The sequence below is a fragment of the Trichosurus vulpecula genome, chromosome 2 (genome assembly GCF_011100635.1).
Source record: "Trichosurus vulpecula isolate mTriVul1 chromosome 2, mTriVul1.pri, whole genome shotgun sequence".
Taxonomy (NCBI): Eukaryota; Metazoa; Chordata; class Mammalia; order Diprotodontia; family Phalangeridae; genus Trichosurus; species Trichosurus vulpecula.
The window spans coordinates 3,465,311-3,485,875 of record NC_050574.1 but is presented as its reverse complement, the minus strand read 5'-3'; the positions used below and the strand labels follow the sequence as shown (position 1 = coordinate 3,485,875).

At 39.8% G+C, this 20,565-nt stretch overlaps 1 pseudogene; it reads right to left on the bottom strand.

The window, feature by feature from the left end:
- Window positions 1-5,279: 5,279 nt before the first annotated feature.
- Window positions 5,280-20,565, bottom strand: part of LOC118838732 — a 30,876-nt pseudogene continuing 15,590 nt past the window's right edge.

Below are 20,565 nucleotides of genomic sequence, written 5' to 3'. Positions count from 1 at the left end.
AGCTTGGTTTTCTTTTTAATTTTTGAATTTACAGTCATTCTTCCCCTTCTGACCTAATGCTCCCTGACTTTGGATGCTACCATGTACTTAAGGGAAATTAATTCCCCCACATTTGTCATTTCCATGAAAGAGACGAAAAAAGGTATGCTGTAAGAGATGGTGATGGTGAGCGTTGGAAACGAACCTGGGAAGGCGCATATCAACCACTATAAAGAGAAGTGAGCGGAACCAGGACACTTTATAAATAAAATCCATATTGTAATGAAAAATAAGTCTTTAAGAACTCAGATCAATGCAACGCCCATGTCTGCAGAGGACAAAAGATGGAATGTGTTACCTATGTCCTGATAGAGATGAAGGACTCAGAGTGTAAGATGAGACATATCTTTTTTTTTTTGACGCAGACAATGTGGGAATTCTGTCCCTCAATAAACATTTGTGAATTCCCACTGATATGGGGGATTGTAATTTTTTAATCACGTCTACCAATCTGAAAACCTAATGATTAATGACATGCTTATAGATGTGACCATTTTTAAAAATATGGTCAGTGAAAACTTGGATTTCTTCCTTGGAAAACTATCTGTTCATATCTTCTGAGAAGAGATCTACTGGGCAAAGGCTCATTTTTCTACATCTGGATCCTTTCTTGAAATACTTGGAAATGAGACCTCTACTGGACAAACTTGCGGCAAATCATTTCCCCATTTGCTTCCCTTTTACATTTCAGATACATTAGTGTCTTCATGGGATAAAAACTCCCCATTTTATTCCATATGCTCTTCTCCAACCCTTCTCTCTCCCTACATCCTGCTTGCAAAACGCATCTTCATTATTGTTTCTCTTATTTGTTTGAGGTGACCTTTCATACCACAACCATGTATCCATTTGGAGCTAATCCTGTTGTGCACTATGAGATGCTGGTCTATACCTAGTTTCTGCCAGAATATTTGCCAGTTTTCCGACCATTCTGTAGTGATTAGTAAAATCCAGTTCAAGTATGTCAGGTCTTGGGATTTGCTGAACACAGGGTTAGTAGACTTATTTTCTTTTGTATGTTACGCACCTAATTTGTATTTTTAAGTCGCACAGGACAGTTTCAGTGACTACCAACTTGGTCCTGGCTAGGTCTCCTTTCTGAAATACCAGAAGAGGCTTTGCAATGTAGTTCTGAGGAGAACACAAATTTTGAGTTGAAATAGACAACAGAAGGCACTAAACCCAACCTCCCCATCTTATATTTTTTTGGTTACATTTTAGGTTCTGAATTATCTCCCTCCCTCCCCCATCTATTGCTTTTTTTTCATTTTCAACATTCAATGTTTCATAAGATTTTGAGTTTCAAATTTTTTCTTCCTCCCCCCTTCCATCCTCCCTCCACAAGATGGCAACCAATATAATATAGGTTATATAGATGCAATCATGTAAACATATTTGCAAATTAGTCATGTGAAAGAAGTGGAACAGAAGGGCAAAGCCACCAAAAAAAGCAAAGAAAGGGAAAAAAGCATGGTTTGGTCTGCATTCAGACTCCATAGTTTGTTCTCCAGATGTGGACAGCATTATCCATCAAGAGTCTTTTGGAATTGTCTTGGATCAATGTATTGATGAAAAGAGCTGAATCTATCATAGTTGATCATTGTACACCACTGCACACCATTTCTTAGTTCTGCTCACTTCATTTTGCATCAGTTCATGTAAGTCTTTGCAGATTTTCTGAAATCTGCCTGCTCATTATTTCTTACAGCAAAATAGTATTCCATTACATTCACATACCACAACTTGTTCAGCCATTCTCTAATTCTGCAATGAAGGGGCAAATCCAAACCTTTGAGGCCACAATCTGACATCACTATGAGACTTATGATCCTAGGGAAAAATAATAATAGTGAACTTACAAATAGTCCTCTTTACATAGTGAGTTAATGCTTGCAAAGCACTTGATACAGTCTCATTTGATCCTCTCATCGACCATGAAAGGAAGGTGTGATTATTCCCATGCTAGAGATGGAGAAATTCAGCCAGGATGTCACACAGGGTCACACAGCCAGTAACTATCAGAGACTGAATTTGGACTGAGGACTCACAAACAGCCTACTATAGATTGTGCCACCCAGCTGACTAAAACATCATTATTGAAAAAGTCCAACAAATACCAAAATACTTATATGGGGAATTTTTCTGGCAGCCAACATCATGACACAAAGTGAGGGGCAATCATCTGGGTAACAGTGGATAAATGCCTTGGAATATTTTAGGGGAGACATGGGAAACCTTAGGATTTCCAAGAATAATTCAATCCATTTTCAGGGCTTCCTGCACAGTATAAAATATGTGATGTCTAATGAGCTCTGTGCTCCAGGAAGAGGCCTTCCCTCATCTATCAGATCCATAAGTTTTATCTCCAGCAAGATTTTTCCAATGCAGATGCATGTATGAGCTCAGGTGAAGGTGTTCCCACAATCACTGCTTTTATGAAGCTTCGCTCAATAGGGAATATTCTGCTATCTAGTCACCTTCATCTTCCAGGGAAAGGCAGGACCTCCCTGAGCACACTCCTAAGTCTTCTCTCCACTATGAAGCCTTGCTGTGAAGAGAAGATCTCTGGTTGAAGGTCTTCCCACATAGAGACCTTATAGGGCTTTTCCCAGAATGAATCTTCTGATGTCTAACAAGTTCTGAACTCCATTTCTATTCCATTCCACATTCATTACAGTTCTACGATTTCTATCTCCTGTGCATTTTCTGATGAGAAATAAGAGATGACTTTAGCCTGAATAATTTGCCATGTAGATGATATTAATGAGGAACATCCTTTAGTAGGTATTCTCTAAGGTTTAATAATGGAGGAATGTGCATTAAAAACTTGACCACAGTATTTTTTTGGGTCTCCTTTAGCAAGTCATTGACTTGTTTTTCATAGTTTTCTCGTATCCTTCTCATTTCTCTTCCCAATTTTTCCTCTACTTCTCTAACTTGCTTTTCCAAATCCTTTTTGAGTTCTTCCATGGCCTGGGACCAGTTCATGTTTTTCCTGGAGGCTTCTATTGTAGGCTCTTTGACTTTGTTAACTTCTTCTGTCTGTATGTTTTGTTCTTCTTTGTCACCAAAGAATCTAAAGTCTGAGACTGAATCTGGGTGCATTTTTGCTGCCTGGCCATATTCCCAACCAACTAACTTGACCCTTGAGTTTTTCAGCGGGGTATGACTGCTTGTAGACTAGAGAGTTCTATGTTCCATGTTTGGGGGGGATGTGCCAGCTCTGCCACACCAGCACTACTCCTTCCCCAAGAACCCCCAACCCAGACTGGACTTAAATCTTCAGCAGGCTGTGCACTCCTGCTCTGATCCACCACTTAATTCCTCCCACGGGTGGTCCTGGGGCCTGAAGCAAATGCAGCTGTAGCTGCCCCACCTCCGCTGCCCGGGGGCTGTCTTGGTGTTTGTGGTTTGAGAAGTCTGGTAACTGCTGCAGCTCACTGATTCAGGGCGCTAGGGCCCGCTCCACCCAGCTCCTGGTCTGGTTGGTCTGCACCACTCACGCTGGGCTCTGCTCAGCTCCACTCCACTCCCAGCTCCCAGCTCCATGCGGGATAGACCTCACCCAGAGACCATCCAGGTTGAAAAATACACTGAAGAAAACAACACCTTAAAAAATAGACTAACTCAAATGGCAAAAGGGCTCCAAAAAGCCAATGAGGAGAGGAATGCCCTGAAAGGCAGAATTAACCAAATGGAAAAGGAGGTCCAAAGGACCACTGAAGAAAATACTACCTTAAAAATTAGATTGGAGCAAGTGGAAGCTAGTGACTTTATGAGAAATCAAGACATTATGAAACAGAACCAAAGGAATGAAAAAATGGAAGACAATGTGAAATATCTCATTGGAAAAACCACTGATCTGGAAAATAGATCCAGGAGAGATAATTTAAAAATTATTGGACTACCTGAAAGCCACGATCAAAAAAAGAGCCTAGATACCATCTTTCAAGAAATAATCAAGGAGAACTGCCCTGATATTCTAGAGCCACAGGGCAAAATAGAAATGGAAAGAATCCATCGATCACCTCCTCAAATAGATCCCCAAAAGAAATCTCCTAGGAATATTGTTGCCAAATTCCAGAGCTCCCAGATCAAGGAGAAAATACTGCAAGCAGCCAGAAAGAAACAATTTGAGTATTGTGGAAACACAATCAGAATAACCAAAGATCCAGCAGCTTCTACATTAAGAGATTGAAGGGCTTGGAATATGATATTCCAGAAGTCAATGGAGCTAGGATTAAAACCAAGAATCACCTACCTAGCAAAACTGAGTATCATGCTCCAAGGCAAAATATGGATTTTTAATAAAATAGAGGACTTTCAAGCTTTCTCAGTGAAAAGACCAGAGCTGAATAGAAAATGTGACTTTCAAACACAAGAATCAAGAGAAACATGAAAAGATAAACAAGAAAGAGAATTCATAAGAGACTTACTAAAGTGGAACCGTTTTGTTTACATTCCTACATGGAAAGATGATGTGTATGATTCATGAGACCTCAGTATTAGGGTAGCTGAAGGGAATATGCATATATATATATATATATATATATATATATATATATATATATATATATATATATATGTATAAGTGAATGTGTATGTATGTATATATGTGTGTGTGTGAGAGAGAGAGAGCAGACACAGGGTGAGTTGAAGATGAAGGAATAAATAAATTAAGGGATGAGAGAGGAATATATTGAGAGAGGGAGATAGGGAAAGATAGAATGGGGTGGATTATCTCGAATAAAGGTGGCAAGAGGAAGCAGTTCTGTGGGAGGAGGGGAGAGGGCAGGTGAGGGGGGAATGAGTGAATCTTGCTCTCATCAGATTTGGCCTGAGGAGGGAATACCATACATACTCAATTGGGTATCTTACCACACAGGAAAGAAGAGGGAAGAAGATAAAAAAAGGGGGGGGGAAGATGGAGGGGAGGGCAGATGGGGGTGGAGGTAATCAAAAACACACACTTTTGAAAGGGGACAGGGTTAAGGGAGAAAATTCAATAAAGGGGGATGGGTTGGGAAGGAGCAAAATATAGTGAGTCTTTCACAACATGAGTATTGTGGAAGGGTTATACATAATGATACACATGTGGCCTGTGTTGAATTGCTCGACTTCTTAGGGAGGGTGGGTGGGAAGGGAGGAGGGGGGAGAACTTGGAACTCAAAGTTTTAAAAACAGACATTCAAAAACAAAAACTTGACCACATTCTATTTACCCAAAAGTTTTCTCTCCAGTGTGGTTTCTCAGATGTACAGCAAGACTGAAGTTGGATTTGAAAGCCTTTTGACATTAATTACATTCATAATAAAGTTTCCCTCCAGTGTGGCTTCACTGTTGTACAGCATGATTGATGCTGTATCTGAAAGCCTTTCCACATTGATTACATTCATAAGGTTTCTCTCCAGTATGGCTTCTCTGCTGCGCAGCAAGACCAGCCCTCTGTGTGAAAGCCCTTCCACATTTATCACACCCATAATGTTTTTCTCTGCTGTGGCTTCTCTGATTTAGATCTAAATGGGCCCTCTGTTTGAAAGCCTTTCCACATTGAGTACATTGATAAGGTTTCTCTCCAGTGTGGACTATTAGAAGTATAGCGAGGCTTAAGCTGCATCTGAAAGCCTTTCCACATTGATTACATTCATAAGGTATCCCTCCAGTATGAATTCTCTGATGTGTAGCAAGATAACTTTTATATATGAAAGTCTTTCCACAGTAATTACATTCATAAGGTTTCTTTCCATTGTGGACTATTTGATGTTGAATAAGATTGGAGCTCAGTGTGAAAACCTTTCCACATTCATTACACTCACAAGCTTCCTCTCCAGTGTGGATTCTCTGATGCAGAGTAAGATGGTTTTTATATCTGAAAGCCTTTCCACACTAATTACATTCATAAGGTTTCTCTCCAGTGTGGCTTCTCTGATGTGCAGCAAGACCGGCCCCCTGTGTGAAAGTCTTTCCACATTCATTACATTCATATGGTTTCTCTCCAGTGTGGATTCTCTGATGTACAGCAAGATGAGAGCTTTTTCTAAAAGCCTTACCACACTGATTACATTCATATGGTTTCTCTCCAGTGTGGATTCTCTGATGGTTAATAAGAGCAGAGCTTCTTCCAAAAGACTTTCTACACTGATCACATTCATATGGTTTCTCTCCAGTGTGGTTTTTCCGATGTACAGCAAGATTGGAGCTGCATCTGAAAGTCTTTCCACACTGATCACAATGATAGGGTTTCTCTCCGGTGTGTATTCTTTGATGTAAAGTAAAATGGCTTTGAAATCTAAAAGAATTTCCACACTGATTACATTCATAAGGTTTCTCTCCAGTGTGAATTCTCTGATGTTGATTAAGGTAGGAGCTCTGTGTGAAAGCCTTTCCACATTTATCACATTCATAAGGTTTTTCTCCAGTGTGGATTCTCTGATGTCTGGCAAGATGAGAGCTTTTTCTAAAAGCCTTACCACACTGATTACATTTATAAGGTTTCATTCCTGTGTGGATTCTCTGATGTGCAGTAAGATCAGTACTTCTTCTAAAAGTCTTCCTACATTGATTACATTCATAAGGTTTCCTGCCAGTGTGAATTCTTTGATGTATAATGGATGACGAGTGTTCACTAAAAGCTTTACCACATTCCTGACACTCATGTGTTTTCTCTGCATTATGAACTTTTTCATGATAAATAAGGAGTGATTGTTGATTCAAGTGCTTCCCACCATGATGACAATCATAAGGTTTCTCTACTGTGTGGATTCTGTGAAGTACAGCACAGATTTGTCTCCCAGAGATGTCACAGGGACCGGTCATGTAGCTTTGCTTATGAGTTTCTTCCACAGAAATCCTTAACTTTTCAGGAGTCTCTTTCATTTCAGGTCTAATCTCTCCTTCTGGAAGAAACAAACAATAAAACATATATACTGAGATACATGTATACATACATATAATTATAATCTCGTCCTTCCACTGTAAGAAAGTAAACTTACTGAATCCCATCCCATTTCCTCAAGTTAAGAGAAAAGTCTTCAATGTTCAATGGACAGAATCATTCACTTGAAAATGTCAGTAGCGCACATTTGCAGGATAACTGGATTTACAGAGACCTTCACACACAATCATATTAGAGCTTCACAAACTCCTCTGACAGTGGCAGGCCACGCATTCCCATTACATTCACAGCTGAGACCATGAGCTCAGAATGACTGATTGACCTGCCCAACATTCCTGCAGCTGACACGAGAACTCCAACACTGTGACAGGGCACGCTCTGTCCATGGCTCTAGATGGCCTTTCTCTACTGAACTTTCTTTTCTTTTGTTTTTTAAAAAGAAATATTTTATTATTGCATGTTGACTTGTTCTCCCCTCTCTTTGGGTCTTCCTATTCCCTGAACACAACAATACTGAAATTAGGCCAATTAACAATTCAACAATGGGACTTTAAGTGTTCAAGGGAAAAGAAGAGTCAATCAACGTGGCAAACTTCAGGGTTGCCTTATTTTAAGAAACTGCCACAGCCACCGCCAACCTTGAGCAGCCACCACCAGCCATCAACACTGGGCCAGAGCCTCCACCAGCAAGATTATGATTCACTGAAGGTCCTGATGATAGTTAGCTTTTATTAGGAATAAAATATTTTAAAATTAAGTACATACATTTTAGACAATACCATTGTACACTTAATAGACAACAATACATCTACTTAAATGACTCCCTTGGGGCAGGAAGGTGTTGCAGTGGATGGAGGACATGAAGACTCCACTTTAAATCCATCCTCAGACACTTAGTAGGTGTGTGACCCTGGGCAACTCATTTAGGCCTTCTGGCCTCAGTTTCCTCATCTGTAAAATGAGCCTGAAATGGAAATGGCAAACTACTCCAGTATCTTTGCCAAGAAAACCCCAGATGGGATCATGCAGAGTCAGAAACAACTGAAATGACTGAACAACCACATAACTGTCTCATTCACCACAGCAGCTTTTCCAAATCTTTTCATTCTTCCTAAACCCTCCCGCATTGCTTGCTCACACCTTCCATCCCTCGATTCACCGTCTCAGTAGAGCAATGTCTTATATTTCATCAAAAAATTGGATATTTATGAAGAGTTACCTCATCCTCCTCATCTCCCATAAATCAAGTGCCTTTTCACCCTTTATGACACCAGTATCAGATAAAAGACTCCTCTCTCTGCTTGCTAAAGCAAACTCCTCTCCATGTGTAAATCAGCCCATTCCAGCCCACCATCTTCTTCAGCATGGTGCCTCTCCAGAATCCCCACAATTTCACTACTTTTTAGTCTCTCCTGCACTAATGACCCCTTCTCTACAGCCACAAACAAAACCATTTCTCTCTAATCCTCAAATTCATTCACTTGATCCATTCAATCCAAGAGCTATTTTCCAATATCTTTCTTTCATCTCATGACTAAACAACTGGAGACACCCATGTACAGCTGGTGTCTCCAACTCCTTTCCTTTCTCAGAAATTCTCTGCAGTCTAGCTCCAAATTTCATTGTTCAATGGAAACTCCTTGCTCCAAATCCACCAAAAATCTCAAAATTGATCAATTCACTGGCCATTTCTTCATTCTCATCCTTCTTGGCTTCTCTGCAGCCTCTGACATGGTCAATCACACTTTTCTCCCTCTCTCTGGGTTTTAGAGACACTCCTCTCAGTGTTCTCCAAAACCAAACTCATTCTCTTTGGCCCAACCCTCCCATCTTCCTACCCTACTAATGGTTTCCAAGGCCTTCTTCCAATACAACAGGTTGATAAGTAAAGTGTCATACACTCCTCACTGACTCTCACACATTCATACTCCTGACATGCACATTTAATCTTCTGCAAAGTCCTATGTTTCCTCCTTAGGTAACATCTCTCCCATTCACCCCTCTCTCTCTCCCAGCACTGCCATTACACACCCCTTTATCAACAACTCCTCTCCTACTCTTCCACTTTCCTTTCACCTTATATGCCCATGAAACATTCTATAATCCAGTGGTATGGGCCTCCCTTCTGTTCTGTGAACATGACACTCCAGCTCTGAACTCCACAGGCTTTCCTCACCATCCCCATTCCTACAATGCTAACCTTGGCTTCTCTGAAGCCCCACCTAGAGCCCACTGTTTCCAGTCTTCTTTCACTTTAGTCAATTCCTTGTCTCAATGAGGTCCAATCTGTTTTCTCCATAGCAGGTTTCTACTTTGTTGTTGGCATGTTATCAGCACCCCCTTGCCTTCCTTCCTTTGATGAGCTCCAGGAGACCAGGGCCTGTTCCTTGTATTTCTCATTCCCATGGTGCTTAGCAGAGGGTCTGGCAAGTATCAGGCACTGAATAAATGTTCACTGACTTGAAGAAGGTCTAACAAATAGCCCAGATTGGAAAGCTTAACACCTTTTTTCACTTTCAGGGGAGGTCCATGCCTCCAAATTCAAAAACAATGACATTTTATAGGATTACAGACTTATATCAATAGAAGAGAGTTTAGTTGCCTCAATGTCCAATTGCCTCATTTTACAGATGGGGAAACTGTGACTCAGTGGTTCAGTGACTTGTCCAGGATCCCACTGCTAAAAAGAGTCTCAAAAAGAATTCCAAGTCAGGTCTTCCTGCCCCACATCTAGCACTTGCTTCACCCCCACTCCTAGAAGCCTCTTGTAATCCCAGCTCTCATATACCTGCTTGCCCCTCACTCACCTGGACAGAAGCTCCTCAGGCCTTCTTGCTCCAGTAGCCATAATGCTTCCCTTTCCTCCAAATAGGAGATCAGATCTTGTATGGGAACTGGCAGCCCTGGGCATGGGGAATCAGGAGTGAGGATGGAGAACAACTTGTAATTTAGGTCTTTTCAGAATTCTTTCTTTTTGCAGGGGAGAAGGCAAGGCAATTGGGGTTAAGTGACTTGCCCAAGGTCACACAGCTAGTAAGTGTGTCAAATGTCTGAAGCCAAATTTGAACTCAGATCCTCCTGACTCCAGGGCCATTGCTCAACTCACTGTGCCACCTAGGTACCCCTAATTTAGGTCTCTTTAGGGAAAAGAGTGTGCATACAAAGCTAGAGAATCACTCCATCATGTTCACCCAGATCTGGCTTATTCTCCCATTAATGCTTGTAATGCAAGTAACCCAAACTAGGATATGCCAGATCTGCCTTGAGCTCCTGAAAATTAGGTCCTGATGAGTCAGCTGTGGCCCTGTCCCCTCCCCTGCTCCCCACTCCCTAAAACCTATAAAAACCTTAGGACTCTTCATTCAGGGAGTCTTTGCCTCTTCTGGTGAGATTCTCCTGCTGGGGAACTCAATGAACCTTAGTTGGACCAAATTCTGCTTCTTGAACAGTCTGTTATTCCTGAATTGACAGGGGCCTGCCAAGCAAGGAACACAGGATGGTTCCCAGAAGTCCTGAAACAAGGTGACCATAGCATTTATTTTGGGAGCTTTGGGGAGAGATGTGGAGAAGATCATGGAGCCAATTCAGAGTCAGAACATTTGGTCTTGGTGCACCCTCTTCATATGAGGATGTACCCATTGCAGAACTTCTACTATCTAGAAATCAGAGGCAGCTGGCAGTGCAGTGGCGAGAGCCCTGGGCCTTGAGTCAGGAATGCAAGATGTTAAATCCAGCCTTAGACAGTTACTAGCTGTCTACTCCTGGACAAGTCAATTAACCTCTGTTTGCTTCAGATTTGTCAAATGTCCAGTGGGGATAATAACATCATCTAATGACACCATATTGTAAAGAAGGCACTTAGCACAGCAGCTGGTGAACAGTTGGTGAACAGGAATGCTTGTTTCCTTCCTTACTTTCCCACCTTCTGGGCTGGAATTTGGGGCAATGCAAAGGAAGATGAAGGACAAACGTGCCCTACCAGGCATAGCTAGGAGCTGGGAGCTACAAACTGATGCTTCTCACAAAGAAGAATGTCCTAAATACTTGGCTCTTCCCAAAGAGGAAGAGGGCGCAGGGAAAAGCCGCCTGAAAAGATTTCAGAGATTTGGCAGACAAAATTCATGACACAGGAGAACAGCACTTTTCCCTTACTAGTAATTGATAAATCCTCCAAAGCCAGCACACTCAGGAATGAAGATATTCCCTTTGACAGCAGACTTAGAGTGGCAAGGGGAAGTGTCCTTACCCAGGGAGAGCAGGTTCTGGGCATTCTCTAGCATGACCTCCTTGTGCAACTCCTTCTGAGGATGGTCCAAGAGGCCCCACTCCTCTGGGGTGAAGTCTACAGCCACATCCTGGAATGTCACCAACTCCTAAACCATCAAAAGTCACAGGATTTAGAACTGAAAGAGACTCCAGAATTCCTATAGTCTAACCCTCATCAAGTGAGAGGAGTGAACTGAAACAGAGAAAGGGGATCTAAGCAAAGCTCATACCCTTGATGAGTGTCAGAGTCAACACTTGAAGCCAAAGTCATTAAGAGCCCAATGGAATATTAAGAAAAGCAGTTGATATGGTCAGTTACAATAAAGATGGAAAATGTCTTAGTATGCAATTCCCTGTGGAATCTCAAAGTGCATGTTTTATCTGTGAGGTAGGAAGATCTGTGGAAGAGACAGACAGAAAACAATGTGAAATTTCTTCATTATTAGAACTGACAGAAGAGACATAAAAAAAATTCTGTGAAGAGTTTGTGAGAAGCTGGCAAGTACAGTATATTCCATGGGGGATTCATGTGTGATTATAGAAAACAGAAGAAAGACAAAGAAAAGATCCAGTTCATTTCCTGAGAAGCTGAAACAAAGTCTTCTCTAGATAAAACATGAAAAGGGTTCATAACACATATTAATTACAATCTAGACTGAACTGAGGGCTATAAGACTATACAGCCAAATGAAGAACAGTTATCTGCTGTTACATTGATGCTTGAGTATACCCCAGCTATGATATGTCATCGCCAAAATGTCTTATGCCTACACTTTATGATTGCTTTCATTTGTCAACAGCATTTATTTCTTTACTATAATATTTAGTTACATAGTTGTGTCTTTTTTGTTGATCTTTGTGCTCAAAGAGGACCAAATGATATCACTATGTCATGGTCAAGGTAGTGTGTCTGACCAAGGTTAATCAGACCAATACAAGCCTAGAAGGCTCTACCACAAGTTGGGCACAAATAATTCCTGTGAACATCTGGGGTAGAGATGGCTCTCAATTTGCATATCTCACCATTCTTTTCAAGGACTGTAATTCTGCTTTGCTCACATGACATAGTACATTCTTTGATGCAGGCACTCCATTCTGGGTGGTCCTTTCCCAGTGTCTCCATGTCTCACCATTGACTATACAGTTTTTCAGGGAGACCTTGGGAAGGCCTTTGTATCACTTCCTCTGACCACAATTTGAGTGCCTTCCTTACATGAGTTCTCAGTAAAATAGTGTTTTAGACAAACAAATTTTGGGCATTTGAACAACATGGCTATCCCATCAGAGCTGCGCTCTCTAAAGGAGAGTGGGGATGCTTGGCAGTCTTAACTTGAGAAAGTACTTCAGTGTTTAGTACTTTATCTTGCCAGGAGATCTTCTGATTCTTTCTAAGACATTTCAAATGGAGAGATTCAGTTTGCTGGCATGGGCCTAGGGGAATGTCCAGCTTTCATAGGCATATAAGAATAAGGTCAGCACACTAGCTCTGTAGACCTTCACTTTGGTACCCAGTCTAACTTCTCTCCCACACTTTCCTTGGCAGCTCCCAAACCCTGAACTATCTTGAACAAAGCAGGCATCAACACAAAATTAGTTATCTTAAATAGAAAAAAATGTGAGGTATCTTTAAATTCAACTAATTCCTCAGTAATTTTGACAAAGGCGTGATTTCCAAAGCTTATTTTTGTAACAGAAGAGGAACAGAAAAATTACAACAATCTCAGGAAACATGTTTTGAACATAATTCAATTGGACAAGGTGGGTCAGGTCAATACTTACTCCTCGTGTGTTTTCTTGTCCCAGATTCATCATGTGTCTTTCAACCTGTCTACTAAATTGAGATTACCCCAGCATTCCCTGTTTTCCAGCAGATGAGTTTTACAACTAAAGAATTACTTTAAAGGAGCCCATAGTTTGAAAAAAGACTGGAAAAGGGGAGCTCATGGTTTCTAGTTAGCAGCCATTCCCCATCCTCCAGCTGCCAGAGAGTGCAACTCAACCTTATTAGACTACACTACTAAATTTAGACTTAACCTCTAGATGCAGAAAAAGTAAAAAGGAGCTTATCCACTAAGCCTGGAAAGAAGAATTTAGCCTTTCATCAGCCACCTTCCTCCAGTAGCCTGAAAGAGGAATTTAGCCTTTGAAAAGAATCTTATAATCCTATGACTATTTTAGTCATAAAAAGACATGTGTCTTACACTAAAACCTGCTACTAAATGACTGAGTCTTATCAGTTTAACTGTTCACTATATCTGCAGCTGACTCAGACTTAAGAGAATATCTAGGTTAGTCTGACTTAGCAGTTAGGGGAAGTTTTTCCCAAAGAAGCCCACTCAATCCTGCCATCAAATATAATTATAGAGTAACTCACTCAAAGGTTCTCTCTTTTTACAATGTCATTATCTATACGGACATGCTGGAAAATATACTGCCAAGGGAAATGAAATGATTCACAGGATTGAAAATTCCTGTGACCGATTGGCTGTAACCAATGGTGCCACGTGTGGATGGGGCCATGCTGGATGATGGAGAACCTCGATTTTCTTAATAGTTTTTCACATTTTTAAAAAATATAGGAGGAGGTAGAAAAAGTTCAAATTACATCACAAGAAGAGGCACAAAAACATATTATAGGGAAAGAAGGGGGGAAGAAGAGCAGTGTTTGAGCTTTATTCTTATCAGATTTAGCTCAAGGAGGGAATAACATACTCTGAAAACAATAGAAATCAAACTTGTCCTCCAGAAAGTAGGAAGGGAAAGGGGAAAGAAAAGAGGGTGGTGGTTAGAAGGAAGGGAAGAAGTAGCAAGGGGAAAAGGGTAAGAGAAGGGAAGGGAGTCAATAGAGAGGGAACACTGAGGAAGGGGGTGGTTAAAAGCAAAATTCTTTTGAGGAGTGGAAGGGAGAAATAGAAGCTTATAAAAGGAGGGGGAAATAGAATGGAGAAAAAGACACAGATAAAAATCATAACTATGAATGTGAATGTGATGAACTCTCATAAAAGAGAGGCAGATAGCAAAATGTATTAAAAACCATATTCCTACAAAATATTGTTCACAAGAAACACATTTGAAACAGGGGGATACACACAGGGTAAAGGTAGAGGTTGGAGTAGAATATATAATATTTCAGCTAAAGTAGATAAAGCAGGGGTAGCAATCCTCATCTCAGACAAAGCAAAAACAAAGATAGATCTAATTAAAAGAGATAAGGAAAGACTATATCCTGCTAAAAGGCACCATAGACAATGAAGAAATGTCATTACTTAACATATATGCACCAAATGCTATTGGATAAAAATTTTAGAGGAGAAGTTAAGGAAGTTACAGGAAGAAACAGATGACAAAACTATACTAGTGGGAGACCTCAATCTCCCCCTCTCTGAACTCGATAAATGTAACCTCAAAATAAAAAAGAATGACATTAAGCAGGTGAATAGAATTTTAGAAGAGGTAGATAGGATACACATCTGGAGAAAATTGAAAGGGGATAAAAAGTAATGTACTGGTGGGCATCCCCCTTATTTCCAATGCTTTGCTATAACCAAAAGAGCTGCTATAAACATCTTTGTACATGTGGGTCCTTTTCCCACTTGTGTGATCTCTTTGGGATACAACACTAGAAGTAGTATTGCTGGGTCAAAGGGTATAAACATTTTTATAGCCCTTTGGGTACAGTTCCAAATTGCTCTCCAGTATGGTTGGATCAGTTCACAACTCCACCAACAATGTAACAATGTTCCAATTTTCCCACATCCACTCCAGCATTTATCATTTTCATGTTTTGTCATTTTAGCCAATCTGACAGGACAGATGTGTTACCCAAGAGTTGTTTTGATTTGCATCTCTCTAATCAGTAGTGATTTAGACCATTTTTCATATGCCTACAGATATCTTTAATTTCTTCCTCTGAAAACTGCCTGTCCATATCCTTTGACCATTTCTCAATTGCGAATGACTAGTATTCCTATAAATCTGGATCAGTTCCGTGTATATTTTAGAGATGGGGCCTTTATCAGAGACACCGGTTGTAAAGATTTTCTCCCAATTTTCTGCTTCCCTCCTAATCTTTGTTGCATTGCTTTTTTTTTATATAAAAACATTTCAATTTAACAAAATCAAAATTAACCATTTTGCATTTTGTAATGCTCTCTATGTATTGTTGAGTCATGAAATCTTCCATTTCACATCAATCTGACAAGTAAACTATTCCTTGCTCTCCCAAATTGCTTATAGTATCAGCCTTTATTCCTAAATCATGAACCCATTTTGACTTTCCTGTGTATATGGTGTAAGATATTGGTCTATGCTCACTTTCTGCCATACCGTTTTCCAATTTTCCCAGCAGTCTTTCTGAAATAGCAAATTCTCAGCCCAGAAGCTGGATTCTTTGGGTTTGTCAAAGAGTAGATTGCTATAGTTGTTGACTATTGAGTCTCGTGTACCTAACCTATTCCACCGATTCACGACTCTGTTTCTTAGCCAGTACCAGGTAGTTTTGATGACTGCTGCTTTATAGTGCAGTTTAATATCTGGTATGGCTAGGCCACCTTCCCTAACATTTCTTTTCTTTAATTCCCTTGATATTCTGGACCTTTAGTTCTTCCAGATGAATTTTGTTATTATTTTATCCAGCTCTGTAAAATAATTTTTGGTAGTTCAATTGTTATGGCAGTGAATAAGTAGATTAATTTAGTTAGAATTGTCATTTTTATTATATTAACTCGACCTAACCATGAGCAACTGATATTCTTCCATTTATGTAGATATGACTTTTATTTGTATGAAAAGTGTTTTGTAATTCTGTTCATATCAGTCCCACATTTGTCTTCCCAGATAGACTCCCAAGTGGGGCATGGCTGAACAAGTTGTGGTATATGAATGCAATGGAGTACTACTGTGCTATAAGAAATGGGGAAGATACAGACTTCATAATAACCTGGAAAGACCTACAGCATATAATGCTGAGTGAGCGGAGCAGAACTAGGAGAACATTATACACAACCACAGATATGTGGATTCTGTGATGACTAACCTTGATAGACTTGGCTCGTCTCAGCAATACAAGCTGCAAAGACAACTCCAAAGGCCTCAGGATGGACAGAGCTATCTACACCCAGGGAAAGGACTGTGGAGACTGAATGCAGATTAAGGTAAACTCTTTGCTCTACCTTTCTTTTTTTGTTTTTTTTTTTTTCTCTTTCGTTTTTGGGTGTTTTTTTGCTTCTGTTTCTCCTTTCTCTTCATTCGTTCCATTGGTAATAAATTGTTCTTTACAACTTGACTACTGTGTAAATAATTTCAATGTGAAGTTATATGTACAAGATGCATCAGGTTCCATGCCATCTTGGGGAGATAGGGCGAAGAAAATCTGGAACTCAGGATCATGCAGAACTGAGTGTTGTAAACTAAAAATAAAAAATCTTAATAAGAAAAAGAAAAAAAAGTAATGTATTTTTTTTGCAGTGGTACATGGCACATACTCAAAAACTGACAATGTACTAGGGCATAAAAACCTCAAAATCCAGTGCAGAAAGGCAGAAATAGTCAATGCATCCTTTTCAAAACATTATGCAATAACAATTATTTGTAATAAAGAACCATGGAAAGATAAACTAAAAACTAATTGGAAACTAAATAACCTATTCCTAAAACATGAGTGGGTCAAAGAACAAATCATAGAAACAATTAATAACTTCACTGAAGAGAATGGCAATAATGAGACAACATACCAAAACTTATGGGATACAGCAAATATAATAGAGAAAAAGGAGGTCAATGAATTGGCCATGCAACTGAAAATGCTAGAAAACAAACAAACTGAAAACCCTCAATTAAACACCAAATTAGAAATACTGAAAACCCGAAATCAAGAAAACTATTGAAGTAATAAACACAACTAAGAGCTGCTTTTATGAATAAACCAATGATATTGATAAACTTTTGGTCAATTTGATTAAAAAAAAGAAAGAAGAAAAGCAAGCCACCAGTATCAAAAATGAAAAGGATGCATTCACCTCAAACGAAGAGAAAATTAAAACAATAATTAAGAATTATTTTGCCCAACTGTATGCCCATAAATTTGACAACCTTATGGGAAATGGACAAATAATTACAAAAATATAAATTGCCAGGGCAGCTAGGTGGACATACTACCTATGTGACCTTGGGCAAGTCGCTTAACCCCAAGTGCCCTACCTTCCCCTCTGCAAAAAAATAAAATGTGTGTCTGTGTGTGTGTGTGTGTGTGTACACACACACACACACACACACATACACACACATATAAATGGCCCAGGTTAACAGAAAAGGATCAAACATAAACCCATCTCAGAAAAAAATTCAGCAAGCCATCAATGAAGTCCCTAGGAAAAAATCTCCAGAGACAGATGGATTTACATGGGAATTCTGCTGTTCTAGAATTGGGTCAGAGCCATTTTTTATAGGTTTTTGGAGGGACGAGGCAGGGAGGTCACACTAGTCCCTGCTTTCCATCCGCCATCTTGGCACCGCCCCCTCTACATGGGAATTCTATCAAACATTTAAAATACAATAAATTCTAATGCTTTATAGAGTATTTCGGGAAATAGGTGAAGGAGTCCTACCAAATTCTTTTTTTGACGCAAATATGGTACCAATACCTAAACCAGGAAGACTCAAAACAGAGAAAGAAAATTATAGACTAATTTCCCTAGTAAATATAGATGCAAAAATTTTAAATAAAATGTTCACAAAACAATAATACACTAGGACCAGGTAGGATTTATTCCAGAAATGCAGGGCTGGTTTAATATTAGAAAAACTGTCAGCACAATTGATCATATCAACAACAAAACTAGCAGAAACTATATGATTATCTCAATACAAACAGAAAAAGCTTTTGACAAAATACAACAACCATTTCAATTAAAAAAAAAACAATAAAAACCATAGGAATAAAAGGAATCTTCCCTAAAATTATAAGTAGCATATCACTAAAACCATCAGCAAACATCATATGTAAAGGGGATAAGTTAGATGCATTCTCAATAAGATCGGGGTGAAACAAGGATGTCGATTATAACCCCTATTATTCAATTTCGTACTAAGAAATGTTAGCTTAAGCAATAAGAGAAAAAGGAATTGACAGAATTAGAACAGGCAAAGAAATTAAGTTATCACTCTTTGCAGATGATATGACACTTTACTTAGAGAATCAAGTAAAAAGCTACTTGAAATGATAAAAAAACTTTAGCAAAGTTGCAGGATATAAAATAAACCCACATAAATCCTCAGCATTCCTATATATTAGTAATAAAGCCATACCACAGCAAGAGACAGAAGGAAAAGCTCCATTTAAAGCTACGGTAGACAATATAAAATATTTGGGAGTCTAACTGCGTAGACAAACCCAGGATCGATATGAACACAATTACAAAACACTTTTCATACAAATAAAAGTCAGATCTAAATAAATGGAAATAACATCAGTTGCTCATTGTTAGGTCGAGTTCATATAATAAAAATGACAATTCTAACTAAATTAATCTACTTATTCACTGCCATAACAATTGAACTACCAAAAGTTATTTTACAGAGCTGGATAAAATAATAACAAAATTCATCTGGAAGAACTAAAGGTCCAGAATATCAAGGGAATTAAAGAAAAGAAATGCTAGGGAAGGTGGCCTAGCCACACCAGATATTAAACTGCACTATAAAGCAGCAGTCATCAAAACTACCTGGTACTGGCTAAGAAACAGAGTTGTGAATCGGTGGAATAGGTTAGGTACACGAGACTCAATAGTCAACAACTATAGCAATCTACTCTTTGACAAACCCAAAGAATCCAGCTTCTGGGCTGAGAATTTGCTATTTCAGAAAGACTGGTGGGAAAATTGGAAAACGGTATGGCAGAAAGTGAGCATAGACCAATATCTTATACCATATACACAGGAAAGTCAAACTGGGTTCATGTTTTAGGAATAAAGACTGATAGTATAAGCAATTTGGGAAAGAAAGGAATAGTTTACTTGTCACATTTAGGTGAAATGGAAGATTTCATGACCCAACAAGAGATAAAGAGCATTAAAAATGCCAAATGGATAATTTTGATTATGTTAAATTGTAAAGTTTTTGGATAAAGAAAAAATGCTCTAAATCACTACTGATTAGAGAAATATAAATCAAAACAACTCTTAGGTAGCACATCTGCAAGCAGAATGGCCTTTGTTTTCTTTGAGTGACTCAGTTTATCTCATTGAGCCTTGCTGGGTGCTGGGCCCCAGGCCCAGAGCCCTGTTACGTGTGGAACCTTGGTGGGGTAGGGCTAACTCCAGGGAGGGCCTAGTTTACATGTCTGGGATAGCAGAGGCTTTTTTTTTTCCCTAAACTACCTGAATGCTGTCTGTATGTTGGATGAAAGTAAGCTTGTCAGCCCTTTCACCTTGCTTCCCTTGAATAAGCAGATCGAAAGAACCTGTGCTTTCCCGGTCAACCCCTTCACCTTGCTTCCCTTGGTTAAGCACATCGAAAGAAACTGTGCCTTCCCAGCCTGCCGGGAGAAGCTGTGGGTGGATCTTACACCCCCACAGAAGCTGCTAGCCGGATGGTTGAAAACAGCTTCCGTTGGAGCCAGAGGCAGCTACAGCCAGCTACAGCCGAAGCTGAAGCAGGAGCTGCCTGTAGCAGAGCTGACCTACATGTGGATCGAGGAGTGCTGAGCAAGGACTTGAGGCCAGTGGGTAATCTTTTTACCACAGAGGAGAAGCATGTATATGATTTTGCTTTATACCATCATGCTTCCCTGTGGCCTCCTGGTTACTCTTGTGAGGCCGACTTATTGGGCCTGGAGGATTTTGATCCAGATATCAAAATGGGGATGCTGGTTTGTGGGTCTGTTACTCTGGAGCTTAAATACATGCTTTAATTCTTCTGCCTCCTACCTTGAGAATTCCTTATATCCTGCGGTTCTGAACCTTTCAGACATATATATGATTCTCTTTGAAATTATAAATTCTGCCTTCATATTACATTTGGCGACAAGGATGGGATCGCTAGGTATAAGATCTCTATTTAGAAGCAAAAGAACTTCAGAGGAAGAGATGAATATCCCAGGGTGGGAGGATCCATTTTATTCCTCCCTAGCAAAGGAATTGGCTAAAAAAGCCAGACTGTGTGAAAACTGGGAACCAAGGCTACAGAGAGGAGATCCTAGGGATTTGGAAAGGTGTTTACAAGAGGTTGGGATTCAGTCAGGGGCATCACTATCTAGGCAAAGCTGGATAGTGTTATCAGCCTACCGGCTAGTATATGAAAGATTGACATTAAGTGAAAGAGATGGGGGCACTCCTACCCCACGGCAAGAAGGGGAATCTCAGATAGCA